General features: G+C 44.4%; 1 pseudogene; it reads left to right on the plus strand.

Moving 5' to 3' along the window:
• The window catches only part of LOC124015944, a 191,619-nt pseudogene that overhangs the window by 89,677 nt on the left and 79,182 nt on the right, over window positions 1-22,760 (plus strand).

Genomic DNA, 22,760 nt, shown 5'->3' on the forward strand with positions numbered 1-22,760 from the left:
CCATTGAAGTCTGTGGACCTGCTATGTAGCGTGCATTGGCGCTTCACCAACTCACAACAGGGGTTCTGTTGTTTTGGACATGTGGTTCCTTGTACGAGTTCTGATATTTCAGGCTTACAAGGTAAGTATTGTTCTTTGAAATAGGGGGTTTATGGACTGCAGTGGCAGCATGGCAGTGCACATAGCCAAGTTGCAGCAGGTTCTGGTTCCCTATATGCTTCACGGAGTCGTGGCTGAACGACAACAATATCAACATACAGCTGGCTCGTTATACGATGTACCAGCAGGATAGAACAGCTGCATCTGGTAAGACAAGGGACGGCGGTCTTGTATTTTTGTAAACAACAGCTGGTGCATGATATCTAAGGAAGTCTCAAGCCATTGCTCGCCTGAGGTAGAGTTCCTCATGATAAGCTGCAGACCACATTACCTACCGAGAGAGTTTTCATCTGTATTATTTGTAGCTGTTTACATACCACCACAGTCAGAGACTGGCAACAAGATAGCATTGAATGAGCTGTATTCCGCCGTTAAAAAAGAAGAAAACGCTCACCCAGAGGCGGTGCTCCTAGTAGCCGGGGACTTTAATGCAGGGAAACTTAAATCAGTGTTACCTCATTTCTATCAACATGTTAAATGTGCAACCAGAGGGAAAATAATTCTGGACCACCTATACTCCACACAGAGATGCATACAAAGCTCTCCCTCGCCCTCCATTCGGCAAATCTGACCATAATCCTATCCTCCTGATTCCTGCTTACAAGCTACAATTTAAGCAGGAATCACCAGTGACTAGATCAATAAAAAATAGTCAGAGGAAGCAGATCCTAAGCTACAGGACTGTTTTTCTAGCACAGACTGGAATATGTTCCGGGATTCCTCCAATGGCATTGAGGAGTACGGGACATTTGTCATTGGCTTCATCAATAAGTGCATTGTTGTCCCCACAGTGACTGTACGTACATACACCAACCAGAAGCCATGGAATACAGGCAACATCTGCACTGAGCTAAAGCTGCCGCTTTCAAGGAGCGGGACTCTAACCCTGGAGCTTTTAAGAAATCCCGCTATGCCCTCCGATGAACCATCAAATAGGCAAAGCCTCAATACAGACTAAGATCGAGTCGTACTACACCGGCTCTGATGCTCGTCTGAGGTGGCAGGGCCTGCAAACCATTACAGACTACAAAGGGAAGCACAGCCGAGAGCTGCCCAGTGACACGAGCCTACCGGACGAGCTAAACTACATCTGTGCTCGCTTTGAGGCAAATAACACTGAAACATGCATGAGAGCACCAGCTGTCATTCAGAGCCTGAGCAGCGACCTAAATTAGTGTTGAAAATGCACTGTTTTCCGGGTGTTGCTACGGGGTCCCTGAAAGAGCTATTGGACAGAAACTAGGGTTCGTCTCTATGGGCCGAGGCGGTTTCAATGCACCTAGTCTTGTGATTCTGGGACTTTTCTAAATGTTGCCATTTTTGCAATGTTCAAAATGAATTGAAGTAATTGAACATAGACAAGGCTGTTTCTCAGGCTGAGAACCTTCTACAGCCACATAACTCACTGTGCACTATCAACTTAAGCTCTAGAACATATATATACAGTTTCAGAACTCTAGGTCTGACGGTTCTTTGATGGTGCGAACACCGGTATCTATTGCAAGCTCTGTGTGTCTGTAAGCCCCACACTGTTACTCCATCCTGGCTGTGTGTGTGTGTGTGTGAGTTTTTCTTGTACATCTGATGGGGGAAATTACTGATTTACTGTTCATGAGGGTTGCCTCATCACACATGAAATTTTAGAAAGATGTCACCTTTTTAACCCTTCGAAACAGCCCCTACGACCCCAATTTAAGGCACTTCCCGTTGTCACAGGAAGCTGAAAGTAACACAGGCTCTGTGTGTCTGTAAGCCTCACACGGTGTCACTCCCCATTGACTGTGGTTGTGTGCGTGAGTTCAGAAAATCACAGAAATCACGTAGAGCTCCGAAACCCACCTTAACAGATTCATCTGAACATGCCACAACTGGATTTATAACTTGTTTGAAAAAAAAACTTTTCTTTAACCATCACCAAACGGACATTCAATTATTTCTCGTAAATTACGATAGATAAATGGCTGGTTCTTTTTTTCCTTACAGGTGTAGGTTTTTGTAGTTTGACGTGAAGTGGTCAAATTAGCTCTGTATTACCGTTTTTGACCATTAATCCCAGAAAATGGGACTCACAGAGTTTCATTTTCAAAGTCTTTTTCGTTTAGAAGAAACGCCCATGTCCATTTGGTGATGTTTTGACCATTTGCAATAAGCAGCCAGTCGCCATCTGGTGGAATTTTCCAGTACAGCGGAAAAATGACCAACATTTAAAAATGTTATAAAAAGGAAACCAAATGTCCGAGAGACTTTATTCAATGACTTCCCGGAAGACCGAGCCCTGGGGCACGACCTGAGGCCTCTTGTAAGGGACCGTACATTTGCAATATGGAGATCCTCATCAACCATATGTGTAATGCCACTCACGTCCCTTATGTAGCTTAGTGGCTCGTAAGTAATCATTTCACTGTAAGGTTGTATTCTGTTGTATTCGGCACATGTGACTAATAACATTTGATTTGATCTTGATTTGATTTATATGGGGCTTTGACAGCTCAGGCCTCATGAGGCTCTGACAGTTCAGGCTTCTCGGGTAAGTATTCGAGAAAAAGGTGGCTTCTATAACCCTTTTTTGGAACCGGTGGAACCTGTGTGTGCTTGGCCTACCGTGGGCCACCTAGTTTGGTACCCTCTTAGCTGGCTTGGGGCATGATTGTATGTCCCCATAGTATGTTAAACCAAGTGACCGACTGGAAATAAACGTGCAGTTATGAATATAACTACTGTTCCCTGAAGGAGGGAACTAGGTATAACGTATTTGCCCCCATGCTGTCAAGGGGGTTGGGCTCGCTGAAGAGCAGTACTGAATTGAGGAAATGAATGCAAACCCTGGGTGTGATTGTCCCGTTGGATGTTATTTCAGTTCTTCAGGTGAATATGACTGGTCGTTGACTCTCCATAGTACGTTATACCTTGTTCCCTCCTTTAGGGAACAGTAGTTATAGTCATAACTGTACGTTTCCTTTCCGTCGGTCACTCAGTATAACATATTACATCCTTTCAAGTGAGTTTTGTAAGGATCGAGGCAGGAGATGAGAAGCAGGTACAGGGAGTGAAGGTTTATTAATATAGACAGACAAGCAATGGAACAAGAATACCATTTGGACATAAACACAATGCGACAAACAATGCTACTACAGGGAACAACACAGAGGAGCAGACGTATATGCAGGGGCAATCAACAAAGTGAGGGAGTCCAGGTGAGTCCAATGAGCGCAGCTGCGCGTAATGATGGTAACAGGTGCGTATGATGACGGGTAGCCTGGCGCCCTCGAGCACCAGGGAGGGGGAGCGGGGGGGCGCCAGCGTCTCACCTGGGCAAGCTGGACGGGCCGAATGAGGCGAAACAGCCTGACGATCCCGCTGTGGTGTAGAAACTCTATGGGCCGGCTGAAGCATGACGTGGGATGGGAACCTGCCGAGCCAGCTTGGGCGTGACAACCCAAAGAGCCAATTTAGGCACCCCAGGTTCCATCAGCGGCGGAATCCAAGCCTGACGTCACCAACAAAACAAGAAAACTCATGGGCTGGCTGAGGTATAGGAGCCCGACGAGCCGGTTGAAGCATGACGTGGAATGAAAACCTGCTGAGCCAACCGGGACAAGGAAACCTCTCGAGCCAGCTAGGGCGTGACAGCCCAACAAGCCAGCTAGGGCGTGACAGCCCAACAAGCCAACTAGGGCGTGACAGCCCAACAAGCCAGCTAGGGCGTGACAGCCCAACAAGCCAGCTAGGGCGTGACAGCCCAACAAGCCACCTAGGGCGTGACAGCCCAACAAGCCAGCTAGGGCGTGACAGCCCAACAAGCCAGCTAGGGCGTGACAGCCCAACAAGCCAGCTAGGGCGTGACAGCCCAACAAGCAAGCTAAGGCGTGACATCCCAACAAACCAGCTAGGGCGTGACAGCCCAACAAGCCAGCTAGGGCGTGACAGCCCAACAAGCCAGCTAGGGCGTGACAGCCCAACAAGCCAGCTAGGGCGTGACAGCCCAACAAGCCAGCTAGGGCGGCAGCGTAGCCTAGTGGTTAGAGCGTTTGTGAGTTCAAACCCCCGAGCTGACAAGGTACAAATCTGTCGTTCTGCCCCTGAACAGGCAGTTAACCCACTGTTCCCAGGCCGTCATTGAAAATAAGAATATGTTCTTAACTGACTTGCCTGGTTAAATAAAGGTAAAAGAAAATAAAAAATAAAATGTGTTCCTGTCCAGACGCTGTTCCTGTTCTGTTTCATGTCCGTCAGTTACTAAACCTTCCCTCCCTGTACCTGCTTCTCATCTCCTGCGTCAATAACAACAATGAATGCAGACACAGGGAACACTACCGGGGAACAGACAGATATACAGGGGTTAATCAACAACGTGAAGGAGTCCAGGTGAGTCCAATGAGCGCTGCTGCGCGTAATGATGGTGGCAGGTGTGTGTAAAGAAGGGTAGCCTGGTGCCCTCGAGTACCAGGGAGGGGGAGCGGGAGCAGGCGTGACAACCTTAGAATCGAGATATTGTGTTTCTATTCCTGTGCTCCACACACACACACACACACACACACACACACACACACACACACACACACACACACACACACACACACACACACACACACACACACACACACACACACACACACACACACACACACACACACACACACACACACACACACGCACGCACGCACGCACAAACACACGAAACACAACACACACATCTATGTACTACACAACATCCTACTGTAAAATATGTGGTGCCCACGGTGGTCTAACACTCCTGCAGGTCGCTCATGCGTGTAGTACGTCTGGCATGTTATTCTCATCCTATTTCACCGATAAAGTGGTTTTTACCTCAGGCTGTTTTAGGCAAGGACTGCATCATAGAAGCTCTAAATGGTTGCCACACACACACACACACACACCAACCAATCTCATCTCTTCATCTCAGGGCTGAGTGGAGGTATAGAATGAGAGAATACAGCCATAATTTTGTTGGCTAATAAATCATTGTCCTTTTTATTGGGGTAGAGATGTATTTAGTGGACTATTTTATTGTGCTTTTGGGCTATTGAGTTAAAATGTCCTCTCCTTTTGACAAAACCCTATAGAACTGGATGAGAGAACCCATCCCTATTTTTTCTGTCTCTCGCTTTTGTGGTTTCGCTTTTGTGGTTTCTATCTTTCCTTTTTAATTTTCACTCTTTTATGTTACCTTTATCTCCTTTTCAGTCTCTCTCTTTGTCCGTTTCCTCTACCTCATTCCCACTTTCCAATCTCTCTTTCGTTCATTCACTCCTGTTTCCACTCCCTTTCTTCCTGCTTCTCATTATCAGCACCGTTCGCTCCTCTGCTCGTATGCAGTCCATTCCTGCCAAAAAGCTCTTTCAATTAGCTGAAGTTGAATCGGAAGGCCCTCCATTCCACTCCTCTCTCTCTCCCTCTAGAAAGCATTGTGTGTGTGGAAGGCAGCAGCCAGCACCTCCTCTTCCCTGACACTCTCCCTATCAGACTAGTTATCTCCTATCATTCAACTCTACTACACACGGCTACTCTGTCTTTGTTTCTCTCTCTGTCTCTCTCGATTCAGTTCAATTCAAAGGGCTTTATTGGCATGGGAAACATATGTCTCTCGCTCTCTCTCTGTCACTCTCTTTCTCTCTGTGTCTCTGTCGCTATATTTCTCTCTCTTGCTGCCTCTCATAACCTCTCTCTCTCATGTCGCTCTGTCTCTGCCTCATAACCTCTTTCTGTTTACCTCTCTCTGTCTCGGTCTCTCTCACAACTTTCTCTCTCTCCCCCTTCCTGCTCTCTTTCCTTCTCCAAATAATTTGTCCATATTTACTCTATAGATGTGCCATATTATTCATACATAAACATTCATTCATCTCTCAATTCAATTCAATTCAATCGACTTTATTGACATGGTAAGTTCAGTATTACTTACATTGTCAAAGTATACATATTGAAAAAAAAAACATATTTATTTATATGTTATATATATATATATATATTTATTTATTTATTTATTTATATATGTATAAATGGTGGGACCAACAGCAATAATAATAGTAGTAGTGGACATGGGATTACCATTAACAACAACTACAACAACAATATGAATGAGAACAACAATACATTAAATCAATGGTAGTAGACCAGTGTCAACATGACTGAGAAGACACATGACGTGGTATGAAAGACAAAGCAAAACAAGATGGGAAATATTATCGACATTACTTTGTACTTTTCACTGGCTGTCCCTCAGGTTGTGGCAGGAGGACACATATTTGGCTGCCAAAACTGCACATTTAGGCTTTTCACCCAATAAATATTAGATTTTTTCTTTTATCTTTTATAGTTTCAAATTCTTTGTATTGAATTATAATTTTGGGAAAGAAATATTCTCTCAGGTCTGAGTATTTGTCACAGTGTAATAGGAAATGCAGCTCTGTCTCTACCTCTCCCCTGGAGCAGAGTGAGCACAGCATGTCCTCTCTGGGCAGCCAGGTTTGTCTGTGACGACCGGTCTCTATAGACAGACTGTGCTCACCTAGTCAATGTTTTCCTCCCTTTTCTATCAGTCACAGTGGTCAGATAGTCTGCCACCATGTACTGTCTGTTTAGAGCCAAATAGCATTGAAGTTCACTTAGATTTTTTTGTGGTGTCTTTCCAATAGGTGATATATTTGTATTTTTGTTTTGTGATGATTTGGTTGGGCCAGATTTTCTGAGTGCTGTCCTGAGGCTCTATGGGGTTGGTTTGGGTTGGTGAACTGAGCCTCAGAACCAGCTGGCTGAGGGGACTCTTCTCTTGTTTAATCTCTTGACATTGTAGAGCTGTGTGATGGAATGTTTTGGGGTCACTTGTTTTTAGATGGTTGTAAAATTTGATGGCTATTTTTTCTATTCGAATGAGGAGGGGGTATTGGCCCAATTCTGCTCTACATGTGAGTTTTTCTTTGCACTTGCAATACAGTCTTGCAAAACTCTGCATGCAGTATTTCGATTGGATTTTTGTCCCATTTGGTAAATTCATTATTAGAGATTGGACCACATACTTCCCTTCCATATAGAGCAATTGGTTCTATAACTGCTTGAAAGATTTTGAGCCAGATTCTAATTGGAATTTCGATTTTGATGTTCCTTTTAATGGCATGAATGCTTTTCTTGCGTTGTCTCTCAGCTCATTCACAGCCATGTGAAAGCTACCTGTGTTGCTGATATTTAGTCCTAGATATGTGTAGTTTTTGGTGTGTTCTAATAGAACTGTGTCCAAATAGAATTTATATTTGTTATCCTTATTTCCGGACCTTTTTTGGAATATCATTATATATATTTTTTAAAGTTACCGGTCAGAGCCCAGGTCTGACAGAACCTGTGCAGATGATCTAGGTGCTGCTGTAACCCCTCTTTAGTGGGAGACAACAGCACCAGATCATCTGCATACAGCAGACACTTGATTTCAGTGTTGTGTAGTGTGTGACCAGGTGCTGCAGATTCTTCTAATGTTTTTGCCAATTCATTAATGTAGATGTTAAATAGTGTTGGATTTATTGGGCAGCCCTGTTTCACTCCCCGTCCCTGAGAGAAGAAGTCTGTTTGCTTGTTGCCAATTTTAACAGCACATTTGTTTTTAGTGTACATTGATTTAAGAAAATCATATGTTTTCCCTCCAATACCACTTTCTATTTGTTTATAAAAAAAGACCTTTGTGCCAAATTGAATCAAATGCTTTCTTGAAATCTACAAAACAAGGGTAGATTTTGCCTTTGGTTTGGTTTACTTGTTTATCAATTAGAGTGTGGAGGGTGTAAATGTGGTCTGTTGTACCATCATTTTTTAGAAATCCAATCTGGCTTCTGCTCAGGAAGTTGTGTTCGTCAAGGAAATGATGTAGTCTGCTATTTATAATACTACAGAGAACTTTCCAAGTTGCCGTTAACGCAAATTCCTCTGTAATTATTTGGGTCAAATTTGTCTCCATTTTTATAGATTGGTCTGATCAATCCCTGGTTCCAAATATCGGGGAAAATGCCTGCCCTCTCTCACTCTGTTTTGCACTTTCTCTCTCTCTCTCACTCTGTTTTGCACTTTCTCTCTCTCTCTGTCACTCTGTTTTGCCCTTTCTCTCTCTCTCTCACTCTGTTTTGCACTTTCTCTCTCTCTCTCACTCTGTTTTGCACTTTCTCTCTCTCTCTCACTCTGTTTTGCACTTTCTCTCTCTCTCTCACTCTGTTTTGCACTTTCTCTCTCTCTCTCTCACTCTGTTTTGCACTTTCTCTCTCTCTCTGTCACTCTGTTTTGCCCTTTCTCTCTGTCGCTCTCTCTCTCACTCGCTGTCTCTCTCATAACCTCTCGGTTGCTCTTTCTTTCTCTGTGTCTCACTCATAACCTCTCTCTGTTTCTCTCTCTCCCCCTTCCCACCCTCTCTCTCCTTCTCCAAATAATTAGTCCATATTTACTATATAGACGTGACATATTAATATATAAATATGAATTCATCTCTCTCTCTCTCTGTTTCTCTCTCTGTCTCGGTCTCTCACATCTTCTCTCTCTCTCCCTTTCTGCTCTCTCTCCTTCTCCAAACAATTAGTCCATATCTACTATATAGACGCAAAGTAATATTCATATATAAACATGAATTAATATCTCTCTGTCTCTCTTATTATTGACTCATTCATATACCATGATCCATTGGAACAACCAATCAGTAGTCCATACAGTCCCTTAATTATTGAAATGCTCAGTCTGTTGGATCAATGCTCACAGAGCCTTGGCATGTTGACAATATGCTTGTTTGTGTGAGGCAATGCATTTAGAATACATCACTTTCCACCATTTCTAATACTTGAGTAGGGGACGCATCTTAATAACGCTGCATGTCAACACATTGTGTGCTGTTGTTCATCATTCAAGTTGACATGTTGACAAATAGCCGCGTGGAGTCTTTCAGTACCTTAGCCAGTTCCTTGAAGCCTCACAAATAGCTTCAGGTACAATGGGTTGTGTTCAATAGGAAGAAAATGGAGTGAAACGGGGAGGTACTACTGAAACATTTCCTATAAAGAAAACGTTTGTGTTCTGTTGCAAAACATTTCTCTACTGTGTGCCCTACTTCTGACCATGACCCAGCTGAAGCTACATTATTACTATCCCTTGATAGGAAGGTACCAACCTGTAAAACATGAGAGAGTCGTGTCTCCCCATACAACCTGAAGTGTCACAAAGTGTCCCAAATGGCACCCTATTCATTTGACATCTGACCAGAGCCCTGGTCAAATGTAGTGCACTACTGTATGTAGGGAATAGGATGCCGTTTGGTAGGCAAGAGAGTCTTCCTCCAAATCCACTGTCCGTCAATCCTCTTGGTCTTATTGCTCCCCCTATCCTCTCTCTCCCCTCCTCTCTCAAATGGTGCTCCCAGCTGTTCCTATTCTCTAATCATCATTTAGTCTTCCCACACCTTTAGACCAGAGGCCTATTTATTCCTTTGTGGGCCCTGGTCAAAAGTATTCACGTGCTGTGATTGAGGGAAGTTTTTTGCCTTCATCAGATTTGGGATGGAGACTTTCACAGCGCGACTCTCCACACCACCGGATCGTGTGAACAAGTTGTGGGCTCACTAAAAGCATACACATTTTGGCTGCTTCACGGAGATGCTTTCAGAGTGTGATACTGATCAGATATTGTCAGTCTGTCTGAGTTACTGTATAGGCTAGAAAATCCTACGTGTTTATTTCCTTAGTCGCAGTATAACTTTACCTCTCTGTCTCTCTGTCTCTCTGTCTCCGTCTCCGTCTCCGTCTCCGTCTCCGTCTCTCTCTCTCTCTCTCTCTCTCTCTCTCTCTCTCTCTCTCTCTCTCTCTCTCTCTCTCTCTCTCTCTCTCTCTCTTTGTCTCTCTCTTTGTCTCTCTCTCTTTGTCTCTCTCTCTTTGTCTCTCTCTTTGTCTCTCTCTCTCTCTCTCTCTCAGTATTTTTTAGTTGATTTTTTAGTTGAACAGTTGGTAAGCGAGAGGCATGATGCTAGCGGCTGCGTACTGTATGTCAATGATAAAGCATTAGGTTTTGTTGGCTCCAGTCAATTGTGTTTTTATGTGTCTTAGTCTTGGGGGAATTCAGACATGGGGACACATCACATGACGCATAACAGCTACATCAATACTGCACGGCTACAAAATGACAAATGGCACTGCCTGGTACAGTTATATTCCCAGCTTGCATCAATATATTTATCTCTCCATTTAATGTAGGGCTGGATGGAACCATTGATATAGACTCAACTGTATCTACTCTGCTTCTCGTAACTGAGTCTGTCGAAAGAAGTGAGAGACAGAAAGAGAGGAGTTCAAATCAAAATCAAATCCAATTTGATCGGTCACGTACACATGGTTAGCAGATGTTATTGCGACTGTAGTGAAATGCTTGTGCTTCTAGTTCCGACAGTGCAGTAATATCTAACAAGTAATCTAACAATTCCACAACCACTACCTTATACACACAAAGCTAAGTAAAGGAATGAGATAAGAATATATACATAGAAACATATGGATGAGCAATGACAGAGCGGCATAGGCAAGATGCAATAGATGGTATAAAATACAGTATATACATATGAGATGAGTTTTGCAAGATATATAAACATTATTAAAGTGGCATTGTTAAAGTGACTAGTGATCCATTTATTAAAGTGGCCAATGATTTCAAGTCTGTATGTAGGCAGCAGCCTCTGTGTGTTAGTTATGGCTGTTTAACAGTCTGATGGCCTTGAGATAGACTGAAAAACAGATTCTTTCTGTCCCAGCTTTGATGCACCTGTACTGACCTCGCCTTCTAGATGATAGCGGGGTGAACAAGCAGTGACTCGGGGGGTTGTTGTCCTTGATGATCTTTTTGGCCTTCCTGTGACATCGGGTGCTGTAGGTGTCCTGGAGGGCGGGTAGTTTGCCCTCGGTGATGCGTTGTGCAGATCGCACCACCCTCTGGGGAGCCTTGTGGCTGTGGGCGGTTCAGTTGCCGTACCAGGCGGTGATACAGCCCGACAGGATGCTCTCAATTGTGCATCTGTAACGGACTTTTATTTAACCTTTATTTAACCAGGTAGGCTAGTTGAGAACAAGTTCTCATTTGCAACTGCGACCTGGCCAAGATAAAGCAAAGCAGTTCAACAGATACAACGACACAGAGTTACACATGGAGTAAACAATTAACAAGTCAATAACACAGTAGAAAAAAAGAGAGTCTATATACATTGTGTGCAAAAGGCATGAGGAGGTAGGCGAATAATTACAATTTTGCAGATTAACACTGGAGTGATAAATGATCAGATGGTCATGTACAGGTAGAGATATTGGTGTGCAAAAGAGCAGAAAAGTAAATAAATAGAAACAGTAAGGGGATGAGGTAGGTAAAATTGGGTGGGCTATTTACCGAGACTATGTACAGATTGGGTGGTAGACTGGGTAAAAAATGTTTTTAGAGATGCCCCCTATCTCACTCTTTCGTTCTCTCTTTCTGTCTCTCTTTCTGTCTCTCTCTCTTATCTCTCTTTCTCTGTCATCCCCCACTCTCTCGGGTGAGATGACTGTTCTCATGGCAACGCAGCAGATTGCTTGAAAATCGCTGTGGTTGTTGGGTGCCATGGCAACACATTACATATGACGGGGAGTCTTCCTCTGTTGGGGTTTTTATTAACAATCATACATATCACCCACGGTGACTGACACACGTCTCAGTCAGCACAGTTCAGTAGAGCGCCACACTCCACACACACCTGCACTTGAACATGGTCAGCTTGGTTAACATGGGTGGCAACAAGTGGGTGTTCCTTTGGGTGGCGTTGCATTTTTTTGGTTTCCTAATTCAAATTGTAATGTTAGGCACCTACTGCTAATCCCGTGTTAAATGCGCTTTACAGTAGTACAGTACTACACGTTACGTGGCAGACATTTTCAGGGACGCTCTGTATTGGATACGGACAGCGCTTCGAAGGCGTGTTAGATTCAGTCAAATACAGACTGCGTAGTGACAAGGTGTAGTAGGACAGACAGATCTCGCTTTGTCATCTTCATCACCATCTGTCCATTGTTCTTTCCCCTCATTGTTGAAATGATCTGGTGCCCTCCCTCTCTGTTACAGCCAGTTAGCTGTCTCAGGAATCTCATTAAGCACACATTTAACTCCGCACGTTGCTGCCCTCCCTCTCTCTCTGTCTCATTTATAGACCAGTATTTATTTATTTCCTGGACTAGAATTGTTTCGGAGGCAGGCAGAGAGTTGCCATGGAGACGGCGGCCGCAGCCGAGGCAACCAACACCCCAGAAAGGAGAGCGAGCAGAGAGAGAGCGAGGGTGGCAGGTCACGGGTGGGGGAGAATGATTTGAGTTTATCTGGCAGTGGCATGCACTTGTTGACACACACAGTACATGCTGATACATATTCACACAAGCACTTTATACATTATGACTCTCTCTCTCTACTCTCGCTCTCCCTCTTACGCTCTACTCTCTCTCTCTCCCTCTTACTCTCTACTCTCTCTCCCTCTGTCTTACTCTCTATTCTACTCTCTCTCTCCCTCTTACCCTATACTCTCTACTCTCTCTCTCCCTCTACTCTCTCCCTCCCTCTTACTCTCTACTCTCTCCCTCCCTTCCTCTCTCTCCTCTCTCTCTCCCTCTTTCTCTCTACTGTCTTTCTATTCTCTCTCTCCTCTCTTACAACTCCCTACTCTCCTCTTTCTCTCTCTCCTCGCGCTCTCTCTCTCTTTCTATTCTCTCTCTCACTCTTTCTCTCTCTCTCACTCTTTCTCTCTCTCTTCTTTCTCTCCTCTCTCCTTCACCACTCTCTCTCTCCCTCTCTCCCTCTTTACTCTCTCTCTCTCTCTCTCTCTCCCTCTCTACTCTCTCTCTCCCTCTTTCTCTCTACTCTTTCTACTCTCTTTCTCTCTTTCTCTCTATTTCTCTCTCTTTCTCTCTCTCTCCCTCTCTACTCTCTCTCCCTCTTTCTCTCTACTCTTTCTACTCTCTCTTTCTCACTCTCTCTCCTTTCTCCCTCTCTCTCTCAGAAGTGAGTGTTACAGACTCTCAAAGTGGATCAGCTGTGCTACGGTAGCTTAACTTGTTCGTAACTGACTTGCCTAGTTAAATGCAGGTCAAAAAAACTGACCAAGCAACATTAAGAACATTAACATACAATAACTCAGGTTCTCAAATTCAATGCCTTCATGTCTTCTTTGCATTTGTGTGTGTTTCTGCAACCATGTTATCATTTCCACTGTGTACATTAAGGTTTGCAGTGGATTTAGAACCGAAAATGTGCGGTTGGGTCATTCCACCAATTCGTTGCCTTTTGAGAAGTTTAACTTAGTCCCCCAAAACCGTTTGATTTCACATCAATTTAACATAAAGTGGCACATATAAAAAAAAACATAACAGGGTTGACGATTTCATCAAAATCAGTCATAAATCCCCTTGTGACAGGGGGAATGGAAGCTTGTTATGTGCATCAGGGAGTGGCAACTGAATGCAAGCTTCATAAAATAATAGAAAGGGTTAAAACTAGCCTGTTTATCTATGGGTAACAGGGTTGACAGGTTAATGCTCAACCCGCTCAGTTTTCCAACACAAAACACCAGAAAATTGTCAAAAAGTGTACAACCAGCTCACCTGCTTTCATTATATGATTTGACTATTAGATGATTCCTGTTTCTTTAGAATTTCGTTTTTCACAAAGCAATAGTTTCAACATGCGTAAAGGCCCCGACGTAAATGAATCACTGATCACGTGAGATAAGTACTAATGTTAAGAAAAGACTTTGTCAAAGCAACAAAGTAACGAGGGCTTCCTAATGACAGAGCGTGTTAAAAAGTCACAGGCGGGACACGGAGGGTCGTGTCAAAACGCTCAATCTTCCGTTTATTGATTTCTCCTTGTGGTCTATATTAAAAGGGCACTTCATTTAATAGAACAGCCTTTTAAAATTCAATAATGACGCACAGTTTCTCCTTAAAATGTCAAAGGCGATCCGTGTTATTGTAAGTCGCCCCTGTATAAGAGCACCTTCTGATTTTAGTCAAATGTATGAATGTTACTGTAGTGTGAAACCTCAATGTGTCATACAGTATATTAGAGTGTTTAGTGGGCAACACTTTACATCCAGTTACTCTTATAGCAGCCAGTCAAGTCATTGTCTTAAAGCTGGACTCAAACAAAAACATTCTTTAACCCGTGTTGTAATGGCGTAATAACTATAGTAACATTGTTTCCTCGCAGGTATCTGATGAACGTGACGTTCGAGGGACGTAACCTGTCGTTCAGTGAGGATGGATACCAGATGCATCCCAAACTGGTCATCACCCTGCTAGACAAGCAGAGGCGCTGGGACAAGGTGAGTATCTCTCGTCTTCCTCTCCTTCTCTTTCTATGTCTCTCATTCCCTCCCTTTCTCTGGTTTCTTTCTTTGATTTCTCTCTATCTTTTTCTTCCTCTCTCCCTCTCTCTCTTTCTTTCTCATTCTCTTTTCTCTTTCTTTCTCTTTCTCTTTCTCTCGCTCTGTTTATTTCTCTTTCTCTTCCTCCTCTCTCTCTCTTTCTCTCTCTTTCTTTCTCTTTCTTCTTTCTCTTTCTCTTACTCCTCTCTCTTTCTCTCTCTTTATTTGTGTTTTATTTGTCGCTGATTATTTATGATTATGCACACCACCCAATCATTCGTCCGTCCTCTCTCTTCTCCCTCCTCTCTCTCTTCCCTCCTCCCATCCCCAGGTGGGTAAGTGGGAGAACAGCTCCCTGTCCATGAAGTACCACGTGTGGCCCAGGTTTGAGCTGTTCTCCGATGGGGAGGCCCGGGAGGACGACCACCTGTCCATCGTGACACTGGAGGAGGCTCCCTTTGTCATCGTGGAGGACGTGGACCCCCTCAGTGGCACCTGCATGAGGAACACCGTGCCGTGCAGGAAACAGCTTAAAATACTGTAAGACAACTAGGATCCACCTTAACCAAATACACAACCCTATACTGTATTCCCTCTCTCCTATTGATCATATCTTGAGTGCTGATGCCAAATTCAACTACAGCCGTTTATACCATTACCTCCTTCATGAAACAACTCAAAATACTATGAAAACTATAGACCTTAATTGGGGAGAACAGGATCATAGTCATGGCTGGAACGGAATCAATGCAATGGTTTCAAACACATCAAACACATGGTTTCCATATAGACGTCAATGTTTAGGGTGTCATACCTGAAGCTCAAAATCCTATGAGAACAGTAGACCAATATCTCAATTAAAACAGATCAATATCTCAATTAAAACAGATCAATATCTCTATTAAAACAGACCAATATCTCTATTAAAAAAGACCAATATCTCTATTAAAACAGACCAATATCTCTATTAAAACAGATCAATATCTCTATTAAAACAGACCAATATCTCTATTAAATCAGACCAATATCTCTATTAAAACAGATCAATATCTCTATTAAATCAGATCAATATCTCTATTAAAACAGATCAATATCTCTATTAAAACAGACCAATATCTCAATTAAAACAGACCAATATCTCAATTAAAACAGATCAATATCTCTATTAAAACAGACCAATATCTCTATTAAAACAGACCAATATCTCTATTAAAACAGACCAATATCTCTATTAAAACAGACCAATATCTCAATTTAAAAAGATCAATATCTCTATTAAAACAGACCAATATCTCTATTAAAACAGACCAATATCTCAATTAAAACAGACCAATATCTCAATTAAAAAAGATCAATATCTCTATTAAAACAGACCAATATCTCTATTAAAACAGACCAATATCTCTAATAAAACAGACCAATATCTCTATTAAACCAATCTTATATCTCTATTAAAAACAAAGCAATATCTCTAATAAAAACAGACCAATATCTCTAATAGAAACAGACCAATATCTCTATTAAAAACTGAGCCACATCTCTAATAAAAACAGAGCAATATCTCTATTAAAACAGACCAATATCTCTTTAAAAAATACCAATATCCCTATTAAAAACAGACCAAAATCTATTAAAACAGACCAATATCTCTATTAAAAACAGACCAATATCTATATTAAAACATACCAATATCTCTATTAAAACAGCAATATCTCTATTAAAACAGTCCAATATCTCTATTAAAAACAGAGCAATATCTCTAATAAAAACAGAGCAATATCTCTAATAAAAATGGAGCAATATCTATATAAAAACAGAGCAATATCTCTATTAAAAACAGAGCAATATCTCTATTAAAAACTGAGCCACATCTCTAATAAAAAAATACCAATATCCCTATTAAAAACAGACCAAAATCTCTATTAAAACAGTCCAATATCTCTATTAAAAACTGAGCAATATCTCTAATAAAAACAGAGCAATATCTCTAATAAAAACAGAGCAATATCTCTATTAAAAACAGAGCCATATCTCTATTAAAAACAGACCAATATCTCTATTAAAAACAGACCAATATCTCTATTAAAAACAGACCAATATCTGGATTAAAAACAGAGCTCAAATTCTACTTTTAGGGCAGAAAATGTTTAGGACCTTCATGGCATCTAAAATGGAAGCATTCGGTTTTAGGGGAAAAGCAGAAAAGAGGCAAAGCCTGAACCTGATGCTTCTGGTCATCCATCGACTCCGCTCAGGTGTTTATTTTATGCCTGCTACATCAGGTTCATAAGCCCTTAAGCATCACAATACCTGTGACTCAACTTAATCAGCTTCTGTCATTTATTGTTTTTATTCACATAATTCAGATAGCTGAAATGATATTAAGGGTATACCTTTGTCAGGACCCGGTTACGAAACCGGGTCTCCGGAGTGAGAAACAGTCACTTAACCAACTGAGCCACGAATAGTTGGCAGAACCCAGAAGATGAGGCAGACACAGCAGTACTTGAGACTGTGTATTTAATGAAGTAAAAAGTGAAGTTCTTCAGGAAAACATGTAACTCCACAACCTCAAAAGGAATTCCACAAGAACAAAGGTAATCCTCCAAGACAAAAAGGTAAATCCACAAGGTGGAAGGTATAGCACAAAAAGCCTAAAAAAATACTCAAAAACAAACAAGAACAAAAAAACAGAATTCCACAAGCGAGTCCACCGGGATCAACAAGAGTTCACAGAGTACTAGGGCTGGGTGCTAACATACAAACACAGAGCAAAGGACTGAGGAAAACAAAGGGTTTAAATACAATCGGGGGAAACGAGGCACAGGTGCAAATAATAATGGGGATCAAGGGAAAACAAAAGGTCAAAAGGCACAATGGGGGCATCTAGTGACCAAAAACCGGAACAACCCTGGCCAAATCCTGACAACCTTAATGAAAGAATTAAGGGTTCGATAACCTTTGTTATGTTTACTCTATATATAACATGCTGGAAGCTTTGTACTGTATGTCCTGTCTGTCTTGTATTTATTTTTCTCTACTGTCCATATCTCTCTGTCCCCCTCCCATTTCCATGCCCATACTTTTCTATCATGTTATACTTCTTTCCCTCTAATGTGTTTTGGTAATTTCATCTATCTCTCCATTTCATCCTCTCATCCTCTCTCAATCTATTTGTCTTCTGATAACCCCCATCCCTTCCCTCCCTCTTCCTATATCTGGACTATTTTACTTTTCTCGTCCACATTTTGTTCACGCTTCACTACACTTACCCTTCTTCAGTTTCTCCACTTCACCTTGCCCTCCCATAATGGATTCCCCTCATTGCCCTCCTTTTTCTCTCACTCCTTTTCTTTCACTCCATTTCTCTCTCTCTGCTGGCCTATCTAAATTCCCTGGAGCTCCTGCCTCTCATTCCTTGCCCTTTCCTACTTTTATTATTGACATTTCATCCTCTTCTCACCTCTCCTGTCAACCTCACCATCACTGTTTATTTATTGTTTCTCCCCCACGTCTTCTGATCATCCTGTACCTGTCCCCCTCTCTTCTGATCATCCTGTACCTGTCCCCCCATTGTCTGATCATCCTGTACCTGTCCCCCTCTCTTCTGGTCATCCTGTACCTGTCCCCCTCTCTTCTGACCATCCTGTACCTGCCCCCTCTCTTCTGGTCATCCTGTACCTGTCCCCTCTCTTCTGGTCATCCTGTACCTGTCCCCCTCTCTTCTGATCATCCTGTACCTGTCCCCCGTCTTCTGATCATCCTGTACCTGTCCCCCTCTCTTCTGATCATCCTGTACCTGTCCCCACGTCTTCTGATCATCCTGTACCTGTCCCCTCTCTTCTGATCATCCTGTACCTGTCCCCCTCTCTTCTGGTCATCCTGAACCTGTCCCACTCTCTTCTGACCATCCTGTACTTGTCCCCCTCTCTTCTGATCATCCAGTACCTGTCCCCCTCTCTTCTGATCATCCTGTACATGTCCCCGTCTTCTGATCACCCTGTACCTGTCCCCTCTCTTCTGATCATCCTGTACCTGTCCCCCAGTCTTCTGATCATCCTGTACCTGTCCCCTCTCTTCTGATCATCCTGTACCTGCCCCCTCTCTTCTGACCATCCTGTACCTGTCCCCCTCTCTTCTGGTCATCCTGTACCTGTCCCCCTCTCTTCTGATCATCCTGTACCTGTACCCCTCTCTTCTGGTCATCCTGTACCTGTCCCCCTCTATTCTGATCATCCTGTACCTGTCCCCCTCTCTTCTGGTCATCCTGTACCTGTCCCCCTCTCTTCTGGTCATCCTGTACCTGTCCCCCCCTCTTCTGGTCATCCTGTACCTGTCCCCCTCTCTTCTGATCATCCTGTACCTGTCCCCTCTCTTCTGATCATCCTGTACCTGTCCCCCTCTCTTCTGGTCATCCTGAACCTGTCCCACTCTCTTCTGACCATCCTGTACTTGTCCCCTCTCTTCTGATCATCCTGTACCTGTCCCCCTCTCTTCTGATCATCCTGTACCTGTCCCCCAGTCTTCTGATCATCCTGTACCTGTCCCCTCTCTTCTGATCATCCTGTACCTGCCCCCTCTCTTCTGACCATCCTGTACCTGTCCCCCTCTCTTCTGGTCATCCTGTACCTGTCCCCCTCTCTTCTGATCATCCTGTACATGTCCCCTGTCTTCTGATCACCCTGTACCTGTCCCCCTCTCTTCTGATCATCCTGTACCTGTCCCCCCGTCTTCTGACCATCATGTACCTGTCCCCCTCTCTTCTGATCATCCTGTACCTGTCCCCGTCTTCTGATCATCCTGTACCTGTCCCCCTCTCTTCTGATCATCCTGTACCTGTCCCCTCTCTTCTGGTCATCCTGTACCTGTCCCACTCTCTTCTGACCATCCTGTACTTGCCCCTCTCTTCTGATCATCCTGTACCTGTCCCCCTCTCTTCTGATCATCCTGTACATATCCCCCAGTCTTCTGATCATCCTGTACCTGTCCCCCTCTCTTCTGATCATCCTGTACCTGTCCCCTCTCTTCTGACCATCCTGTACCTGTCCCCCTCTCTTCTGGTCATCCTGTACCTGTCCCCCTCTCTTCTGATCATCCTGTACCTGTCCCCCTCTCTTCTGGTCATCCTGTACCTGTCCCCTCTCTTCTGATCATCCTGTACCTGTCCCCCTCTCTTCTGGTCATCCTGTACCTGTCCCCCTCTCTTCTGGTCATCCTGTACCTGTCCCCCCTCTTCTGGTCATCCTGTACCTGTCCCCTCTCTTCTGATCATCCTGTACCTGTCCCCTCTCTTCTGATCATCCTGTACCTGTCCCCCTCTCTTCTGATCATCCTGTACATGTCCCCCGTCTTCTGATCATCCTGTACCTGTCCCCCTCTCTTCTGATCATCCTGTACCTGTCCCCCATTGTCTGATCATCCTGTACCTGTCCCCTCTCTTCTGGTCATCCTGTACCTGTCCCCCTCTCTTCTGATCATCCTGTACCTGTCCCCCTCTCTTCTGACCATCCTGTACCTGTCCCCCTCTCTTCTGGTCATCCTGTACCTGTCCCCCTCTCTTCTGACCATCATGTACTTGTCCCCCCTCTCTTCTGATCATCCTGTACCTGTCCCCCCTCTCTTCTACCTCACTTTGATTGGCCCCAATTATTTTTGCCCTTTGACCCACCTGGTCATTGATTTCTTCCTGTGCCCCATTATAATTTTTCTTTCTCTTTCCCTTTCTTATTTTTCCTATTTCTCTTTTTCTTCCTTTCACTCTTATCCTTCTATTTCTCTCTCTTTGTCTCACTCTATCTCTCTTTCTCTGTCGTTCTCCCTCTCCCTCCCTCCCTCTCTCTCTTATCCTCCTTTTTCTCTCTCTGTCTCACTCTACCTCTCTTTCTCTGTCGTTCTCCCTCTCCCTCCCTCTCTCTCTGTCTCACTCTACCTCTCTTTCTCTGTCATTCTCTCTCTCCCTTCCTCTCCCTCTCTGTCTCACTCTACCTCTCTTTCTCTGTCGTTCTCCCTCTCCCTCCTCTCTCTCTCTCTGTCTCACTCTACCTCTCTTTCTGTCTGTCGTTCTCCTCTCTCCCTCCCTCTCTCTCTGTCTCACTCTACCTCTCTTTCTCTGTCATTCTCTCCCCTCTCTCTCTCTGTCTCACTCTACCTCTCTTTCTCTGTCGTTCTCCCTCTCCCCCCCCTCTCTCTCTCTGTCTCACTCTACCTCTCTTTCTCTGTCGTTCTCCCTCTCCCTCCCTCTCTCTCTGTCTCACTCTACCTCTCTTTCTCTGTCATTCTCCCTCTCCCTCTCTCTCTCTCTGTCTCACTCTACCTCTCTTTCTCTGTCGTTCTCCCCTCTCCTCTCCTCTCTCTCTCTGTCTCACTCTACCTCTCTTTCTCTGTCATTCTCCCTCTCCCTCCCCTCTCTCTCTGTCTCACTCTACCTCTCTTTCTCTGTCATTCTCCCTCTCCCTCCCTCTCTCTCTCTGTCTCACTCTACCTCTTTCTCTGTCTTCTCCTCTCCCTCCCTCTCTCTCTGTCTCACTCTACCTCTCTTTCTCTGTCATTCTCCCTCCCCTCTCTCTCTGTCTCACTCTACCTCTCTTTCTCTGTCCTTCTCCCTCCCTCCTCTCTCTCTGTCTCACTCTACCTCTCTTTCTCTGTCCTTCTCCCTCTCCCTCCCTCTCTCTCTGTCTCACTCTACCTCTCTTTCTCTGTCATTCTCCCTCTCCCTCCCTCTCTCTCTCTGTCTCACTCTACCTCTCTTTCTCTGTCCTTCTCCCTCTCCTCCCTCCTCTCTCTCTGTCTCACTCTACCTCTCTTTCTCTGTCATTCTCCCTCTCCCTCCCTCTCCCTCTCTGTCTCACTCTACCTCTCTTTCTCTGTCATTCTCCCTCTCCCTCCCTCTCTCTCTCTGTCTCACTCTACCTCTCTTTCTCTGTCATTCTCCCTCTCCCTCCCCTCTCTCTCTGTCTCACTCTACCTCTCTTTCTCTGTCATTCTCCCACTCCCTCCCTCTCTCTCTGTCTCACTCTACCTCTCTTTCTGTGTCATTCTCCCTCTCCCCACCTCTCTCTCTCTGTCTCACTCTACCTCTCTTTCTCTGTCGTTCTCCCTCTCCCTCCCTCTCTCTCTCTGTCTCACTCTACCTCTCTTTCTCTGTCATTATCCCTCTCTCCTCCTCTCTCTCTCTGTCTCACTCTACCTCTCTTTCTCTGTCATTATCCCCTCTCCTCTCTCTCTCTCTGTCTCACTCTACCTCTCTTTCTCTGTCGTTCTCCCTCTCCCTCCCCTCTCTCTCTCTGTCTCACTCTACCTCTCTTTCTCTGTCATTCTCCCTCTCCCTCCCTCTCTCTCTCTGTCTCACTCTACCTCTCTTTCTCTGTCATTCTCCCTCTCCCTCCCTCTCTCTCTCTCTGTCTCACTCTACCTCTCTTTCTCTGTCATTCTCCCTCTCCCCTCCTCTCTCTCTCTGTCTCACTCTACCTCTCTTTCTCTGTCATTCTCCCTCTCCCTCCCTCTCTCTCTCTGTCTCACTCTACCTCTCTTTCTCTGTCATTCTCCCTCTCTCCCTCTCTCTCTCTGTCTCACTCTACCTCTCTTTCTCTGTCGTTCTCCCTCTCCCTCCCTCTCTCTCTCTGTCTCACTCTACTCTCTTTCTCTGTCATTCTCCCTCTCCCTCCCTCTCTCTCTCTGTCTCACTCTACCTCTCTTTCTCTGTCCTTCTCCCTCTCCCTCCCTCTCTCTCTGTCTCACTCTACCTCTCTTTCTCTGTCATTCTCCCTCTCCCTCCCTCTCCTCTCTCTGTCTCACTCTACCTCTCTTTCTCTGTCGTTCTCCCTCTCCCTCCCTCCTCTCTCTCTCTGTCTCACTCTACCTCTCTTTCTCTGTCATTCTCCCTCTCCCTCCCTCTCTCTCTCTGTCTCACTCTACCTCTCTTTCTCTGTCATTCCCTCTCCCTCTCCTCTCTCTCTCTGTCTCACTCTACCTCTCTTTCTCTGTCATTCTCCCTCTCCCTCCCTCTCTCTCTGTCTCACTCTACCTCTCTTTCTCTGTCATTCTCCCTCTCCCTAAGAGCGTCTCTGACTTCTGTCTCACTCTACCTCTCTTTCTCTGTCATTCTCCCTCTCCCTCCCTCTCTCTCTGTCTCACTCTACCTCTCTTTCTCTGTCGTTCTCCCTCTCCCTCCCCTCTCTCTCTCTGTCTCACTCTACCTCTC

The sequence above is a fragment of the Oncorhynchus gorbuscha genome, linkage group LG26 (assembly GCF_021184085.1).
Source record: "Oncorhynchus gorbuscha isolate QuinsamMale2020 ecotype Even-year linkage group LG26, OgorEven_v1.0, whole genome shotgun sequence".
NCBI classification, from domain to species: Eukaryota; Metazoa; Chordata; class Actinopteri; order Salmoniformes; family Salmonidae; genus Oncorhynchus; species Oncorhynchus gorbuscha.